Source organism: Chlamydotis macqueenii, chromosome 2 (genome assembly GCF_036417535.1).
Source record: "Chlamydotis macqueenii isolate bChlMac1 chromosome 2, bChlMac1.mat, whole genome shotgun sequence".
Taxonomy (NCBI): domain Eukaryota; kingdom Metazoa; phylum Chordata; class Aves; order Otidiformes; family Otididae; genus Chlamydotis; species Chlamydotis macqueenii.
The window spans coordinates 123,949,026-123,968,718 of NC_141557.1; the positions used below are offsets into that span (position 1 = coordinate 123,949,026).

A 19,693-nucleotide genomic window follows, 5' to 3' on the forward strand; every position below is an offset into this window, starting at 1 on the left:
TAAAAAAAGCTTCGTTGACAAATCCACTACAGGGAGAACAAAAAGAAAAGTAATGAACATTTTTCCAGCATTCCTAGGAACTTGATCTTTGAATTAATGTGGTTCAAGATCAGGTTTACTATCCTTGGGAAAAAAAAAAACCCAACTATATTTTTGGTGGTGGTACTTTTCTGTACTCCATCGTATCTTTCATCTTACAGAAACCTTCAATTTGTACTAAATTATTATTTAATGACTTAGAAAAAGACCTTATTTAAGGGTGAATGTAGTCTATGCATTGTGGATGTTAAGTTTCAGAACTTCCCATACTAACAGAAACTGTGATGGGGAAAACTTACTGCAAATGCTTGGACTTTTTTTTTATATCAACTCTCACAACTTATTTATTTGCTATAAGATCACTTTTTAATGGATTTCTGCACCTGCAGAAATTCTTCATTTCTGAAGGAAGTCAGTGAGTAAAGGCAGGAACAATGTGTCTCGTACTTGATGAAGCTGAATGAAGAAATGCCAGCCACCAAGAATGCATTATAAATCTACTGGGCCAAATATAGCATGGATATAGGACAGGTGGCTATGTCTGCCATCCCCGCTCATATTTTGCTACATCCACTGACATCTAAGTACGTACTAGTCATTACATGTTAAACTTTGAAGAATTCATCCATCACTTCTATGAGCTTTCTGAGTATCACTCTCAGCATATGGCTCTTCTGCACATGGATGGAGCCTATATTCAGGTTAATGATCACAAGTAGTATCTCTGGACTTCACTGCGATCTTATACAACTTTAATTCCACTGACTTGAAGAGAATCCCCTTGATTCACAAAACTGTGAAAGACATCAGGACACTTGTTTTTAGTCACACAGTCACACCTCAGTCACACAGGGTCTACTTAACAAAAAAATGTTTATGTCATTGTAAACTTTAACGTACTGAATTATTAAATTAAGAAGATGAACACATTATGTGCAGTATTTACCAAGAAAACTAAAGAACTGTTAACCAGTGAAAACAACAGAATACATGTTATTCTGCTCAAAAAAAAAAAAAAAAAATCCGACTTCAGTTCCTCTACAGTTCCATTTGTTGGGTGGGTTTTTTTGAAAAATCCCTCTCCCTTAAATCATGAATTGGTTAAAAAGAAAGTAACTCTGGGGGATACAAGGCAATCTAAACAACAGTTAAAGTTTTAACTTCAGAAATGCAAAGCTTCTTAAAACATACCCAGGAAAACAAGCTGTATGCACTGATAAAATTGTATGTACCGATAATTCCCCAATATCTACACTTTACTACAAAGTATAGGTATTGTTATGTTAAATAGCAAAATATTTTTCAGTAATTCACTGAAATCCTATTTCCCAGCAGCTCTTTCAAGATGGGTAATGTTATTGAAGTGCAGTAGTATGTTCACAATGCATGATTACAGAATGCTAATAAGAAAAACTAAATGAACAAAGAAGCTGGTAACAAACTGCAGGCATGCCCATCTCTAGGTCACCAGTCCTGACAGGTTAACAGATGAAAGGGAAGTTTTACTGTGAATCGACAGCGGAGTAAGAGGCTTTTGCCCACATTAGCGCTGGCCAGCATAAGTGCTCGTATCATAGCCAGCGTTGTGCAACCGCTTGGCTCACACCATTAAAGTGGCACCAGTCCCCCCAGTAGGACCACCATAGCATCCGCGTTAGACCTCAGCAGTTGTTCTTCTCCCATTCCACAGTGCAGGAATAGATGTGTGAAATACAGACTGTCCAGAAAAGCTGTTTGCAGTGACAGACAACAAACCTGGAGAAACATTCCTCCTGAACAGCATGTGTCATCTGCCCTAAATGTGTGGCAAGGAGCAGCTGGCCAGCTAAGTCATGGTCTAGACCTGTGCAGAGTTCCTCCAGAGCCACCGCGCCACTGGAAGAAACGTATTGATGTTCCCATCTGGGTCTGCCCCTGACCATGCACTTAGCAGATAGGTAGGAAGACTAAATTTCCATTTCTGTCAATCTGGTATTTTTTATGAGTTCTAAATTTACTGCATCAGAAATGCTGAACTGCTGCAAGGTTTGAACACAAGGGTGAAATAATGAAGATAATACACACATGGAAAGACCACAGTAAGCACATGTTGCTGTTTAACATTCCCTCTGAGCCACAGCCTCCCCTTTAGAGGATTTGAGTATTTGATATATTTATGTACACGACAGAAAATCAAATCCTTATACATTTCAGTTAAAGAAAATTAAATGTTTACTGTGAAATTAGGAAAACTGGTATTTCTTCTGCGGTGCTAACTTCAAACGAGAATCTGTCTTATCTGTTGCCTTCATGAATACTGAAATAGTTAATTGATTAGTCAAATGTTAACAATTGTTACTCAGGCTGTGCCATGAGATTATGTACTCACACTGAGAATCAATGGTAATTAAGTAGCTGATCAATGCAGGCACCTTTTCAATGTGTACAAAGCTTCAAAATACCAGTCCAGTGTCTAAAACTAAACACAAGGAGTTAAAACTCTTCATTGAATTTTCTTCACTGAAAACTCTTTGCAGTGTAATGCTCAAAAATGTATTCTTCTCTTGCTTTGACGTAGAGGACTCCATGACATTGACAATGTGTAAACTTTAGATTTAAGAACAAAAACCTCTCTTAGACATTGTACTTTATCGTAGATAAAATCTGAGTTACATGACCAAAGCAGACTGGTATCCAAGCAATCCTGGCGCTGACTGAAAAAAGCAGGGCAATGGAACATGTTCAGCTATCAGTGACTTTAATCTGTACATTATTGCAGAGATCATGTTGAAACATTCCTGATGTACTTTACACAACAGTTTTAAAAACTTACAAAAAGTATTTCTAATATGGTTCCTGTTAAAACTCTCGTGTCATACACGGAATTGATCTGCCTAGTCATGAACAAGTCATTAACGTGCAGCACTACCTCAATTTTACATAGGCACATTTCCATGTATGAAAACACAAAAAGGCACTAAATTGACTATTAAATGAGACATAGCTCATTAAATCAAGAAACTCATGTTAAAATTTTTAAACCTTACTCTTATTTCTAAATATTTTAGAATTAGTTTACTTTGCAAGAATTCCCGCCCCCTCTTCATTATTACATTGTGTCAAAATATTTACAAAAAAAGAGAGGTATTCAGAATTTCCCGTACTTATCATGATACTTAATGTAACTTTCCCAACTTACAGTGGATACAGTCATAACAAAAAATATTAGACAGATAGAAGAGAGCCCTCAGTGAATCTGAAGGTTATATATATATATTCATATTCAACATTCTGTAACCTGTTCCAAGAAGGATGTCAACCTTTCAAAATAAAATCTATGTCAGCTGTTTAAATCTAAAATGAAATGTTATATAGCACATAACAACTGATATTCTACCTTAGTTGGCTTTATATTTCATCATCACAGAAAATAAATTTTCTTTTTTACATGTTTATATTAAAAACTTGAATTAGACAGAAAGGGAAAGCTTTAGCAAAAGTTTCAGAGAAACTCTAGGAACTAAAGTGTTTCCTACCTACCTTTGCTACATGGCCGTAATTCCACATTTTATATCCCACGAATACATATAAAACACAACACTGCGCATTTTTCCTTTTCAAGTAACTGTACTGAGTATTTTGCAAGAGCTTCCTCCACTGAGTAGGATATAAGCTACTTCTGCACAGGATGTATGGGTAAGGAACATGTTTAAATCAATCTGTATGCATGAATATAGTATTTCCATATAAAGAAATATCATTCTGAATAAAGAGCAAATAGGATTTTAATGATACAAGTTTTGCTCTTGCTACATACATATAATGACAATTAATGTTAAGAAAAAAACTACAGAAAAGCCCTGAAGAAAAATGCTTTGTAGACTGAAGAGGATTTATCCTCAGTGTTTAAATTAAAGCACATAATACTCTAATACTGAGTAACATTAATTTTACTGAAATTTGGACCAAATAATATTCAATCACCTGCTCTTTGTATAAACTGGGGCAATTGCCTGTTCCTCCTCATTTCTTAATAGGTTTGATTAATAAAGATAACAAGGCACTTTTCTGTGAAAGTTGCCTTTATTAGGCTAACAAATGGGATAAAAACTGATGAAGAACATGATGCAGGTTTGCACGCACTCTAAAATAACCATTCTCTCAGCCTTGCTGCACTGTCTGCAGAATCTCAGCAGGTTTGTCTAGGAAATATATTGGCCTGTCCTGACTAGAAAAAATATAAACCATAATTTTGGCTGTTGTTTTCATTCCTTTTATACTGACCAATAACTCAGTTTTCTTATATCTGGCAATGCAGCCTTTATAACATGGTTTGCTTTGTATTGGCATTTTTAGACCATTTTTCTTTAAGTGTCATATATCTCAAACAGCTTCACCAAATGAATTACTGTGTTCGAACAAGCACTTCCTCAGTATGATATGAAGCACATGGAACAATCTGTAGGTAGTAATAAGAGAAGGAACATGATTGTTTGTATTTGTGGATTAACCTTTGGAGTTTTCAGATATGGGACTCAACAACCACCAACTGAAAGAAAATCCCAGCATAATGGCTTATGTGAAGGATAAAATCTCTAAGAACACAACGTCACCTTATTGAGTTTGCTCTGAGACGTCCTTAACTCAAGCCTTAAAAGCATGATGTAGGTCCCAAGCACACATTACGTACACATGCATTAGAAGCCTTTCTCCAGGTCCAAACTTCTAATGTTTCCAAAGATGGAGTAACAAATATTCTTGGGCTCAGCTATAAGAAAAGCTATAAGCCAACAATCACTGCTTTTGAGTATTTTCTAAAAGCTACTCTTGTGGTTTTGTTTAGTGAGGGGGGGCCTAAGGTGGTAGCTTCTGTAGGAAACTGCCAGAAGTTGCTCCCCTTTGTTCAGTGGACTCGGCCAAGCCTAGGGCAGACCCGCTGCTGGCCAAGGCCAAGCCAATTGGTAGCAGAATGTTCCATGATAACACCTCTGCAATAACGTATTTAAGAAGGGGAGAACAGAAAAAAAAAAAGAAGAAGATAAGATGTGAAGAAGCTGAGCGGGGGCAGAGGTGGAGAGGGGGAGGCGCAGGCCTCATGGGCCTTGCAGGCCTCACCCTCTGGCCTCTTGCCAGGCGGCCGACTGGGCCCAACTTGGCCCAGCCTGGCTGCAAAAAGCGGAGAGGAGATGAGATGGATGATGTAAAGAGATTCTGAGAGGCGCCTGCCAGCCTGTTGTGAAGAACTTTTCTTGTGAGAGAAACACCTGCAGACGCCAAGGTCAGTGAAGAAGGAGGGGAAGGAGTAATACGGCTCCTGGCCAAGATTCCCCTGCAGCGTGTGGTGACGACCATGGTGGAGCAGGTTGTTCCCCTGCAGCTCATGGAGGTCCACGAAGGAGCAGAGATCCACCTGGAGCCCATGAAGGACCCCACACCAGGGGAGGTGGATGCCTGAAGGTGGCTGTGGCCCGTGGAGGGCCTGCTGGGGTAGCCGTTCCGGAGGGACTGCACCTCGTAGAAGAGATGACCCACGCCGGAGCAGTTTCACGAAGGACTGTGGCGTATGGGCGGGACCCCACAACACAGCAGGGGAGGAATGTGAGGAGTTCTTCCCCCAACCATGAAGCAGCGGCGTAAAACAACGTGTGATGAATTGACCGCAACCCCCATTCCCTCTTTCCCCCTGTGCCGCTCGGGGAGGGAAGGTAGTAGAGATAATGTTAAGCTTGGGAAGAGGGAGGGGTGGAGGGGGGTTATCTTGTTCTCTGTCTCATTATCCTGCTAGTTTTCATAATAAATGAATAGTTTTCCCCAAGTCAAGTCTGTTTTGCCCGTGACGGTAACTTTAAGGATTTTCTCCCTGCCCTTATCTCAAACCTCAAGCCGTTTTTCTTATATTATCTCTCCCTATTCTCTTGGAGGGTGGGGGGAGTGAGAGAGAGACTGCATAGTCTGGTCCCGATTGGGGCTGGACTACGACAGCTACTGAGTCTTAACATGGAGCATCCTGGAAGAGCGAGTCCAACATTTTTAATCTTATGTCTCTTACTTTGGACATTATTTTTTATCCTCCTTTGCCACACAAGTATACAAAATAAAACTTCTACTTCCATAGTCTTTGGGTTATTAGACTATTGTGTAATAGCCTATTCATCATGATTACAGATCAAAGTATGGAAAACAATGTCAAAAAAGTAGATAAAAATACAAAGACTTCCACAGATATGCCAGTGTTATTTTAAATGCAGTATTCAAAAAGCTTATTTTAATAATTAATCGAATAGCTGTATTATAATAGCAATAAATGATTTAAGATGTAATTAACTCAATTATAAACATTTCTTATGAATACATAAAAGATTGAAATTCATTAGCATATAAAAACCACTACAAGTTTTGGTCTATAAATACACTCAAACAAGACTTTTAACTGCTGAAACTAAAATGCACAATATCATCCAGAATACATGAAAGCCAGTACAATGATATCAGGATATTCCTTCAATTTCACATAGTCTTGCTTCCCAACTAGCAATCTTATCATTATAGCTCATATAATTCCTGCTTTGATATACTATGAGCTATTCTCAGTCTCAAGTTATCTCAAAAAGCCCAGCTACTACTGTCTCAGATAGTGTTTCTGTTGACTTCAAAGATTCTCTGGTTTACATAGTGCAACTCAGGCAAGTATAAGATCAACATATTTATTACAAAGTTTTATCGCCTAAAACTACAGTTAATGAACTTCTTTATGCTAAGAGGAGGACACTGCAAGACTTATTGTTCCCGTAAAAGACCTCAGTAATATTTTCAGGAGAGGGAGGGGAGGAAGAGAGTCATTTCTAAGAAAAGAAATAGTTTTTTTTTAAAAAGCAGTGAAAGAAGCATGTTAAAAATGGAAGAAGCACCATGACCACAAAACCAAAAAATAGTTTCAAAAATATGGCAGCACAAGAAAAAGAGCAATGTTGGACGTTGGACTCTGCACAGCAAATGAACGGCATAGTGAAAACTGATCACTCACACTGCATTTTATTTTAAAAACACAGAGTCCACATTTTCAGTCTGTTAGTACTGAATACTATAAACAGCTTTCCATTTTGAAAACAAATAGCATCTATGACATTGCTCTCTCTAAGACAAGGATTACATGCAACATGACATATTTAGTATAAGCATGAGAATTTTACTGTTACCAGTTGTGGTATCTAAAAAATCAACTAACCCATCTCTATCCACCGATCATCACTGGCAGCAGGCAGCTCTCCTGCACAGGAGGCTGGAGAGGTGCTCTTTCAAAATTGGGGTCTAGGTTTCTGAACTCAGCTGGAGTCTTCACACTGACTTCAAAACATTGGTGATACTTCACCTGCCTAATTGTCTTCTCCTGTCTTCCAGAATTAGTGATTCCATGTGTAAGAAGTCTAGTACCTTAACATATTAGCATGCATTTCATAAAAAAACACTGGGCCTTTTTAAAATATGCATAATTGTAGTAGCAAATGGAGTGAACAGACCCATGGCGATCAAATTACGAAATGTGAATACACACCTGAGACATTGTTATTCTTTTTTTCCAAATTTACCAAGTATTTTTTATGAATTTGGTATTTGCTGCAACTGCTGACTACTGAATTCAAATACAGGCTAGAAATACACACGGCCTCTCTCTGCACGTGGAGGGTAGCATACAGCTGTGAGATGCCCAGGAAAGAAATGCTCTCTCAGGAATCGTGGCTCCTTTCTGTTTCTCCCACACCTAGGGAGTGGCACAGGTATTGGTGGGAAGCAGGTTTGAACTTTTTATGGTCTCCTTCCCTGCAATGGGGCAGCTCTGGTTCCTTCCAACAGGATGGGGGGAAACAATGGCTCCTGTAAGCTTGCTTTCACATACTTCAATGGCTTTCACATACACCCTTGCGCAACGGATAAACACCCATACGTGCCCCGCTTCTTCCAGGCATGCTGTGAAAGGGGAGGGAATACACTACATCTTGTTCTTCTTGCATGCAATCCCAATTTCCTCCCAAGCAAAAACATCCTCCTTCGCGCTATAAAATATCCCAAAGTGAAGTATCAGGTGAACAAAAAAATAGGCAAAAAACAACAAAGGTAAACGGAATGCCTCAAATTAAATTAAATTGAAGAACTACTCGCTGCAAATTACCTGTATATGTGAGGATGTATTTAGGATACACAGAATTAAATTAGTGTGAGAAATTTTTAGAAACTTAAGCAGAGGAAGAAAACAGAAGCTGAATTACATATAATCACACCCTCATGTCATCTTTAAGAGTATGTCAAATTAGAATGCCTAAGAAAATGCAGGAAATCTAAATGTGGTCCCTGACGGGCTGAGCCTGGGCTCCATTTCAAACGACTTTTTCTCTAAATGTCTGCTGCCCCTTTTAAACCTGATGATAGAGACTCAGGCCTGGTCAGCTTCAAGCTGTCATTTGTCTTTGAGGACTAATTTCTTCTATGCCTGCCTATATCTTCAGGCAGCTAATTTCCGATAAGGTTTACTCTTAAAAAACAGTCTAATATGAACATGTAATATGAAACCAATCTAAATACATTTACCTTTCATAACATTAACTTTCAAATTATACAAACTAATCAGGCCTTTGCAATTTGCATAACTTCTTGGGAAAAACGCCAGAGCTACAAGAAATAAAGATTCAAATGGTGACATTCTTCCTTTTTGTTCAATATTTTGTCCTTCATCGATGGTTGCCCTGATAGCAGGGCAGTGGATTATGAAGGCTCTGCTGCTTGAATTGGTGATAACTTTTAAGAGCTGACGGCGATTTGCTTGGGGCCTCAATCTTACAACCTCTTCTTCTGTAAGAAGGTTTCAAACAGTGGACTGACTAGTGTCTCCGCAAATGAAGTAAACTGCAGATACGAGGAAGACAAGGGCTTGATATTATCTGGACAAGCTACTTTTCAAGTCTTACAGCAGATCCTTGGACTCGTATGTGTTCTGTCAAGCTTGAATAATGTGAATGCATATGAATTTTCATATGAATATGAAATTCATCTATATGAATATGAAAAAGAATTCAATCTTCACTTGAAGACATCTTGATGGTTTTAGAAATACAGAATAAAATTTTCTAAATTCAACAGAACATTGTCATTCAATTTCCTGCTCAACAAAGAAAACCACTGAAACATCACCTCATGTACTTAAGCACTGCTAGACTGATCCTGTCAAAGTATGACTTAACAAAGCTTGTAATCCAAGGGCAAAGTGAGACTCCTTTGTGTGAATCATTTTAGTAAAGCAAACAGTTCAGATTAGTGAACAGACAAATTTCAGCTTTGGTACTGCAAACTGTTAGCGTCGAATGCACGTGACTGCATCTACGTCTTTCTGTGAGATTATTCCACAGTACCAATATCGTACAAGACGTGGCTACAGTTCAGTGGCAGTGCAATGATTCCTACAGGTAATTTCCAGCACTGTTTTTCTTCCCACATGAGGAGTCTGAACTGAAAATGTTCTTTTAGACTGTACTGAACCTAGAACACAGGGACTTTTGTTTTCAATTCTGCTGATCTTATCAGCCAAGTTGACCTAATGAATCACTTGCTCACCATCAGCACTAGCTTTAACCTAGATAAAATCAGTAGCAACCTTAAAGGAAAAGAGCCAAGACTTGCAACCTAGGTAAAAAAAAGGCACTATGTTTATACCTCTCTAAAAGAAAATAATTTAATGCCTATTTCCTGCAAAGGACTGAAATAGGAGAACTTCTGAAGCACGGAAGATACAAGCCTAACAAGAAAGTCAGGAATCTTCTCTAGCATCCAGGAGTCATAATAAGAGCAGGAAGCTCTTTTTACAGAATCAAATAAAATTTGATTTTTTTAAAAAATTACTGAATAGGTTGGCATAAGCAGTACTAGAAGACAGCGGATAACCTTGAGAAATAATTTACCAGCTACAACTGATATGAAAATCTAAGTAATATGACTGCTATATATGACAACACTTTCAAATTAAAAATAAAACCCTCTCCCAAAGAGTTCAGTGCTAATTTAACCATTTTTTCCTAACAACCATACAAATGAACAGGTGCAGGGTTGTGTAAGTGCTCTTAGGGAAGTGCTCTGTTTGCCAGAATGGCAAACAGAAAGAAGAAAAAAAACTTCAATGAATGCAGTCATAAAAATGTCTAAAACTTAACCTTTAATCTTCTTTAGCTAAATAAATAAACTAAATGTAAGATAGAGACTGTAACTCTAACCAGACATATTTATAGTGATTGACTTCTACCATGTAGTGAATTTTTGCTTATCAGATCAGACGTTTAAAAAGAATATTATCCAGTACATTTAGCAATGCAATACCCTCATCAACTTTCATTTGTTCCCAGGCAGATGAAAGTTGATGAGCATAATTTTAAGAAAAATTATAAAGGCATGCCATTGTTTAATGGTTCATGATATTTTTGCAGTTTTGTAACATAAAACCCAATTATTTGAGATAGGGCATTAGTTGCCAGTTGAAAGTATTCATATTTTCTTTTTTTCGTCGATCATTTTGAAAGTTTTAATTACCACCACCAGTTCATTGTATCATATGAAGCACTGTAAAACTCACTCTGAACAATGAACAGCAACTATTCTTCCTCCAGGTTGAGAAATAAAATCTTAGAAAATAGCCTGATAGGGTAGAATTAGACCAGGGTGTTGGGCACAACCATGAGCAATCTAGCTATAAACTGCACAACCCATGACTGTTCCTGAGCAGCACCATGCTACAGACAAACTCTGCTGCCTTTGTTGTCCCCACCCATGGCCCGTGGTAGGAATCTACGATATTCATCACAGCTTCACAAAAGCTATGCTATGTTCTCAGGGATGCAAAAGCAATATTTTGCTCAATTTAATATGTAATGAGTGGTTACTCCCCTCTATGGATTTTCCACCTATGAAGTTTCCAGCGTAGGCAGAAGTTGTCTTCACAACTCACTGACCAAATAATACACAAATTGCTGTTGAGCATGAACTTAAATTCTGTTCACAGGAGCCCAGTTCTTCCCCAAATGCACAGACCCTGTTTGCTCTCTCTGGTCCCTCTCCCCCTCTTCTGCATCATGGCTCGGTTTCTGCAGCAGAGGCAGTGAGACCCTCTTACAGCAAGGGTCCCTAAATGTGAGGAACTCACGTGCTGAAGATAAAACCTAAAATACAGCCGTCTCTTTCCCTCTTTATGTACAGCCATACAGCTGGAAACTAGAAAAGAGTTAGCCTATTCTTCAGGCATCAAAGCATCTAGGGCAGGCAATCTGAGCCTAGTCGTCAGGGCTCTGATGAAAGCCTGTGTACGTGCATTTTGGTATTTTTAATATCTACTTTCCAAATATTTTTAAGAGGAGATGTGTGAGGAAGAAATGCATAATCATTCACTGTAATCAACTCTATAGCTCTTACTGTAGTTTACGATGAGTTTTACTGGAGTAAAAATTTAGAAGACATCAAGGATGCTGAAAGTGAAAGTTAAGTTATGCAATGCAGATCTCGCCTTTGCGAAGCTGTTACAGCCATTATCACAAACACCTAATAGCTGGTCAGCAGCCATCTCCTCCATTACACTTCAGTTATTTAGATAAGGAAATAACTATAGTACTGGAGACACTTCCCAAATGGTGCCTCAGTGGTTTTTAAAACAGTGTAAGACTAAAAGTCATGAAAAGCCTTGAAAATTACTGCTCTGTTATCAACTTCTGAAGTTATGGCCCTAGTAGTAGAGATACCGAGCATCCTACCGAAACCAGACGCATAGGACATAAAAGACAGCTGAGTCAGGCCCTTAGAGGTAAGCAATGGTAAAATCCAATTGTAGTAAAGGAGTAACTCTTCAGTACCTGTCCAGAAGGTCTCCAAAAATACCCCCAGGATTTCTTTTGTGGAAGCAGCCTTCTCAGAGCTGAGCTCTCCAGGAGCTGTGGAAGTTCTTAAACAAGTAAGAATGAGAGATGGGTTTTTACAAGTAGAGGAAAAAGCTAATAATTCTTCACAAGGGGTGACAAAAAAGAACATTTTTTTTTTTGCTTAGCTGCTCTACCACTAAAAAAAATAATGTAAGAACCTTAAGGAAAAAAAAAATTGGATTACAAAGAAGAGGGTAAAACAAAGATAAAAAGAGAAAAACATACAGAAGTTGGAAAGGAGGAAGAGAAAGACAGAAAATAAATAAAAACATTGATGTATTTATGATGCCTTCTGAGAAGCATATAAGAAAATTATGTGTCAAAACTATTGTAATTCTATCTATTATTATATCTTAGGGGACACTGATAGTATTGTGATGGGAGTTATTATTAAACATACATAGAAAATGCACTTTATGGAATGTGAAAATATCACCATTTTAGCAACTTTATACTAATTACATAGCATTATATTCCACTAAAAATTAGAATAATTACAATGTTTACCTTACTCAAAGATGCATTATGGTTTTTACCTGGTAATATGCAACTGTACTATTACTGCATATCTTTTCACCAAACTGACCACTTACTAATTGCTAAAACTATTCTACCATACTGTGGTAGAAAGATTAATACTGTCAGGAAAGTACAAGGCTCTGAAATGTTGTCAAAACAAAGAATATTGATCTTCTTAAAACACTGCGGTTAGTACACAAATCACCCGAAAATGACTGACATTAATATGTGCCTTCTGTGCCAATGCACTTTATCATGTACCTTTTTGACAGTAATAGCATTTTATTATACTGCATGGCACCTTAACATACTCCACAGAAATTTTTTTTCAATTTGAGAGTTTCCATTAAAAAAAAAAAAAAAAGTTGTTCAGCAAAAAGAAAATTAACTGTCTTTATTCACTTTGATTTAATACCTTGTCAGTTCGGTACGGTTTTTTACGATTCTTTGTATAAATAAAGTTGAAAAGAGCTATTCTAATGGTAATTTGGATCAACCTTACAAACATATGATTCCAGGTTTCTAAATGAGGCCCACTTGAGGGGGCTTTAAAACTGAACAAAAAGAGCCCTAGGGCTCTACAACTCACATTTAACCTACTTACATGAAAAAGGAACTGCTTTGGTTAAGAATAAACTTCCACAAGCTCAGGTTCAAACCAAACATGCCAGCATATTAGTGAGGAAATGAAACAGCAAATAGTAACTCCTTTCATACTTGTAAAAGAATACTGTATTTATTTAAATGCTTTGGCAGAAATTCTCATTTTAATTAAATTGCATTTATGGGAATAGCATTTTTACAATTAACAAAAAAATAACAAATTCCTTTTAAAGACCTACAAAAATCACAGCAACCTCAAATATATGGAGAAAACATATAATTGTGAGAATAAATCTGTCTGACTAACCTGGGACATGAGTCAGGAAAAAATGATAGTCTATTTTTTGTGCTGGGCAAGCCTATGCAATGCAGCCGCAGTAACCCAAAGAAATTAACTTCTGTCTGTTTGGAAATAATTGTAAACTGTATGCAATTTAAAAATGTGGTTGTGTTTGATGCATTTTTTTCTTTCTGAATGAAGCTACTGGCTGTCATGATACATTGCTTTTTCTTTACGTCCACCTCTCATCAAAAGTGCTGGAAGATCCTTAGAAATGAAGATTTATCTCATGCTGCTGTTCAAAGCGATCAAGAGAAAAAAGGGGAAGATATTTTCTTGGGAGACCCCTGCCACTCACCACTACATCCTGGAAATCAAAGAGTGACTACGGAGATTTTCATGTAGCATTTTGTGTAGCCATGAGGTCAGAGACAAGGCAATGGCTTCAGTGTGAGCACGAAGGTGAGGACGCACATTTCAAATAATAAAAGCAGCTAAAAAACAAAAGGGAACAAAAAGCTAATTATCCCTCCAAGAAATTGTTATGATCATTCAATCCATGTGCTGGCAAGCTCCCGGAGTTTAAAATCCATGCCTGCATTCCTGAGGTCCTCATCATGAGGATAAAATGTATCAGATCAGTTTTAGGCATGTGTCATTGATTAGTTTTAACACTTATTAAGAACACTTTTGGAACGGAAAAAATGACACAGTCTACAGTAACTCTTTCTATTGTGCATGTTCACCATCCAACTGCTTTATCATTTCAATCTTATCCTTCACCAGGTCATTTAAATATACGTTTATTTGGAAACAATAGTGCAGCTGCTGCTTGTTTGCACTGTTTCTAGAGTTACTCAGCAATTTAACCAGTTCACTGCTTGCAGAAAGGAAGAGGAGGGATGGCAAAACTTAGGGAAACGCAGAGGCACAGAAGCGAATGTCCTCAGCTCAGCTGTCAAGGCCTGTCACATTTGCTCACCATTTCTGCTGCTGGTTGCGCATACTGGAAAGTCCTTCTGATGGCTGGAAGTTTATTCACTGGGAGTTGATAACCCTTTGCTCTTTTACCAGCACTGTCCTTTGACTGAAATAGCTCTTTTCCCTCCCTAGGGTTTTTCTCCCTCAAATAGTTAGAAGTAATCTCCTTTCTCATCCTTCTTTTCAGCAAACTAAACAAACCCAGGCATTTCCTGCATGCCCCATGCGCTCAGGTACTGGGCTCAGGGCAGCACCTCAGCCACCTTCTCTGCCAACTACACTGCCTTGCTCAGGGACACCACGGCACATCCCCGGCTACTGAGGACTGGATCAAAACACACTTGTTAGAGACAACTGAGGTGTCTTCAACGTAGAAATAGCCATTGTCTGTTCCTTTTGTAACAGGCTGTCCTCTCCCGTGATCATCCTAACAGCCCTTCCTTCTACCTATTTCATTCTGAATTAGTCTCCCTTGAATATAGGTGATCAGACACTGGAGATCTCACCACTGTCTAATATACCCATCTCTACCAGAAACCTCTCCCTAGAAAAATCTGTGGACGTTTGCTGTCACTATTGTCACAATTTGTCTTGGCAATTCACGCCTACAGCAGCAAGCTCTGCTGTTCAGCTCCGCACAAGCGACTCCATGCATGCATCCTCCTCTCGCAACCCTGACACTGCAACCATCAGGGTCACACACTTTTTCTTAGAATGGTTTGGGGTGGAAGGGACCTTTAAAGGTCATCTGTGTTCCTTGATATGCTGTGACTCTTTGTAGCAACAGTGCCTCTCTGTTTTTGGTTATCAGCAAATGAATGCACTCTTATTTGTATGACTAATTGTAGCGTTCAATAACAAAAAAAAAATTAAGTAAGATCTCAAAACCAATCTAACAGGTCCTGCTATTTCTTTCACCAGTCCTTTCAGAATCCTATCACCTTGATTGCAGTACCTTTATCTCTCTTAAGATTATTTTGCACATCAGTGTTTGTCATTTCCCTATTCATACTCCTCTTCCCAACTACTCAACATCATTTTTCTTGACTGAGTATAATATGTTCAGGTCAAGTATTGAGATGCTCACAGAAAATCTGTAGTCTCTACCTATCTGTACTGCACAGCTGCTATACTTCTTTCCTTGCTCTGTTTTTATTTATAAAGTTGACAAACCTTGACTGTTTGTCTTACTATCATTTGCAAAGTCTAATATGCTTTACTTCTTGGCCATTTTCACTTTCCTGATAAGACACTAATCCTTACAGCTTCTCTGCTTAGTCTCAGTGCTCTTCTTGAGTTGGTTCTTCACTCAGGCTTGGAGTCCCTCAGGACTGAACAACTTTTATAGCTGCTACTTTAGAAATAAAGTTCAATGTCTGCACCTTTGACTGAAAAAGTTCCCATTTTCTCTTATATTTAATTCTTCAATCCACGGGTCTTTGTTCTGAGATGTCTTTTAAAGAGACTGCAAAAGACTTTCCTCCTCCTAACAAAATGGGAAATGAGAACTCCTGTCTGGACATGCTTCTCTTATTCAAATATATGCTTACTTGTAGCAACACAATATTTTTCTTACTTTAGGAAAAAAGCCAAGCAATTCAATTTACCAGCTTACAGCACCTCAGCATACTGCTTTGCCTTCTGCTTCCCTGGATTTTCCTTATTGTTCCTGCCTGTATCTATTCTCTAACAGTGGTCTGACTTCTATTCTTATTGATCTTTCCATTTCCAAATTGGAAAAAATTAAATTCAGGAATAAGACATGAAAATAAGTGTACAGAGGTGTGTATATATATATATATGACTATGTGTACAGAAATATATGCAGTTTCTTCGTAGTTTAAGCTCATTCCACAGTAAAATTTCATTGTTTTGCTGGGTTTTTCAAAGTTTCCATCAAAAAAATAACTGTCTTCTTTTGCTGATCTCTCAATTAAATTTAAATTGACACAATTTATGATCACCCAGTAATATAGCTGTTCTCCTGAAATGTCCTCCTCTTCTCTGAGTTTTTCCCCAGACCTTGACAGAATCTATGGCGGATGGCAGCACTACCTGTCTCAAAATGAACCCTAGTCTGTGGATTGCTTTTAGCTCCTCTGATGCCAAGCGCATTGATTCTTTTCAACATGGAACATCCAACTGCATGTCACTTCTTTGTCAGATGCTGGTGCAGATCATCCAGCAGTCTGTATCCTCTCACAGTTTCCTATCTTCTGCAATTTCTAGCTGTTTCTGGCTCCTAGCCCGTCTATTATCTCTGTCTTGCTTTGTGGAGATAGTATATAAAAAAATTGCTGCAGAACAGCTATCTTCTGACTGTCCATTTCTCTTCTTTATTTCCAGTGCACCAAGTCTCTATCTTAGTTTTATTTCTTCTCAATTATTAGATTTCTTCCTCTGCTTTGCTAGAGGGTCACTCTTTGTAGCCAGAAAAATCTGGTCCTTTCCAGGTACTTTTGCTCGTTAGACATGTGCAGGTCTGGAGATGCCCATACAACTTACTCTCTCCCTTTTTTTTCATCACACCTTCACATCCTCATCTGAACTGCCATGCCACTGTGGCACATGCTTCCATTCCTCAGCTCTTTTCTTCCACAGGTTTTACAAATAGGAGTTTTCTTTCCTTTGGACCTTTGCTTTTCACAATGCTATGTTTAATATATTCATTGTTAAACTAAAACATTCCTGAATATTCAAATGTTCAGACAGAGAAATGTTTCAGTCAATACATTCACTTGATATTTGTCTAATGTGTTTCAGATGTTGAAATGTATAGTATAAATTACAAAGAAAATCTAAATTACACAAATTCACATAGAAAATGAAATATGATTGCATAGTCTCTTAATGCCTGAACGAGCATACTTCAGATTTTATGTACAGCAAGTTGCCTCCCATTTCTATCCAGAGAAATAATGTGCCTGGTTGCTTCTTTTATTTCTTTGAATTATCACTATACTGAAGCAAATAGTGCAAGGTCTCCTGTTTACTTAAAACAGAAAACAGAAATATTTTGGGTTTTTTAAAAAAATATTCTTTTTCCAACAGGTATGCACTTAACATACCAAAATTAAGATTTCAGTTAATGAAATTACCACATTAAAGAAAAAAAAAGAATGGTTCACAATCTGTAAGGGAAAGGAAAAAGGCACAGGGGAAAATCATTAAAGCTACAGCCACAGAAAGTCTTTTCCTTTCCTTTTAAAAATTTTGTCTTTAATGAAATTTTCCTCTGAACATTAGTCTGTGTGTGGTATAAGATCCAGGCTGATTCACCCAAGCTGTATTTTGTTTTCAGCTCTGGCAGCCTGCAATTCAACCCCTACTGCTTGGCAAGATGGAGGCTCTCACGTTTTCACAATTTAGAAGCCTGCACTTTGCAGCCAATTACTGAAATGTAACATAGGCTCAAGTGTTCTTTCTACAGGAAGCACAATAAAAGAGAGACTGCCTTATGCCTGGAGAATGGCTATTCTCAACTCTCAAGCTCTTGGGCGCTCAGAGACCGAGGCTTACGGGGCACGAGGTGCTCACTGTTTGATGGCAATGCTTCCAGCAGTAACCTGGGGAGGGAGGTATGACCCAAGGGTCCTGGCCATGGCAGCAGCTCCAGAGCTCCCTGGATGTGAGATGTTCCAGGCATCCTGTGAGAGGAATCATGACTCATCCCAGCTGGACCACGTAAGGCCTTTAATGCCATTGCTACCCCAGTAACATAAATGCACAAGGCCAAGACGGGCCCCAGCCCACAAGAACTACTACATACTATATTCCTTCTTTAAAGTCAGAAAAATGCTGCGAATATTTTATGGCATATTTAGGACATTATTAATTTTTCATTTTCTATCAAGGAATGGGTGAAGAAAATCATTAATTTACAGACAGCGATTGATGTGCTTCTCTTACATATTGCATTTTGAGCCTAGATATCGTGGTGATGGTACACCTGCAATATTAAAGGAATGAGAGGGAAGCACTCATGGAAAAATTGTTTTTATTAACATTTTTACATTTTATTATATCCCCCATTTCTGTTAATTGCACCAAGAAAGTAGACACAATGGACTGTGATATGCGCAAACTTTAGACCTCAGCTAGCTCTATAGCAACAAGAAAAACAATAAAATCAACTAACTATGGACATAAATAAGAAAGTATGGTTCAGGATAAGTGATGATGAATGAGCCCATCACGAAGAAGAAACAGTCCAGAAGAAACTCCCAGAGCTGAGCAGCCTCATCTGGGCTACAATCAGCTGCAAACAGGAGAAGGCTGATTTTGGCTGTGTACAACACAATACGAAAACAGGTGTGTTTCAGTGTGCACCCCAGTGCTGGCCCATGAATGTGTCCTGACTTCAAGATGGAAAGATAGCTGAGTGTGACCAACTACCAGATCATGGACATAATCTTCTAGGGAAATCTACTGAAAAGTGGGAAGTGGATCTTCCAATAGATCCCTAGAGTACAAACTGGGTCTTTGGGTCTGTCTTAGATATGCTCTCTTGTTTAGTGTGTGTGGGCTCAAAACAGCTTGTAGTGATTTTGCCATTGGTTCTCCAGATTATATACTCGAAACGACCCATCTCCCAAACTCCAGGCAAAGTAAAAACATAAACAAAAATGGAAGGATTCAGTAAAAAGTTTGACCCTCGAACACTGATGGCCAGTAAACAGGATCTAGATGTGCACAGTTCTAGTTGAGATGCAAGATCGTTATGAAAAAAAAGTCATGTCAAAATGTACTGTAAGAAGTAATGAAATACAGTCTACAAAGCTTAAATTAAATTCATTACCTAGTGCAAAACAAGGACAAAATTATTCATAAGCTTCCTGCAAACTGTCATAAACCTGGAAAATAACTTTTGCACCAAAAAGCTTGTGTGATGTTTTGAAAAAAGATGTAGTATCTCTCTACAAACCTCTGTGTCATTTCCTCAGTCCATCCCAGCTACAACAGGACAACATGGAACTAAAACAAGGAGTGGTCTGCCTTGGAGTGGTCTGCCTTCCCGAACAAAAAATCCTTTTAAACACAGGTTATTTCAGGAAGAAAGGAGTGATTGAGGACTGGATATGTACCGATCTACTTGGTGCTGAAAGAACAAAAGATAAAAAAATACAGACTTTATCTTCAATGTGATGCTTTCTCTTACACTATTCAAAGTGACTACCTCTACAATGTAGGGCTCATACTTAATCCATGAGGCTATGCAAGCATAATCTATCCAATACCTTGGGCTATCAACTCTGTCCAGCTGGTCATTAATCCCCAGGAAATAATCTGCACCTCAATTGTTACTGCTTAATTAAATGTAGCGATCCATCTGACATACAGAATAAGG

The 19,693-nt window shown here is 38.3% G+C and overlaps 1 protein-coding gene across 2 annotated transcripts in view; it reads right to left on the reverse strand.

The window, feature by feature from the left end:
- The window catches only part of TOX (thymocyte selection associated high mobility group box), a 223,882-nt gene that overhangs the window by 174,375 nt on the left and 29,814 nt on the right, over window positions 1-19,693 (reverse strand). The window contains exon 1 of one of the 2 annotated variants that reach the window (XM_086742367.1): window positions 13,724-13,828. The exons of the other annotated variant lie outside the window; for it this stretch is intronic. The gene's annotated coding sequence lies outside the window, so the exon portion shown is untranslated. Of the gene's footprint in view, window positions 1-13,723; window positions 13,829-19,693 lie in introns of those variants that run through there. 2 annotated transcript variants of the gene reach the window in all.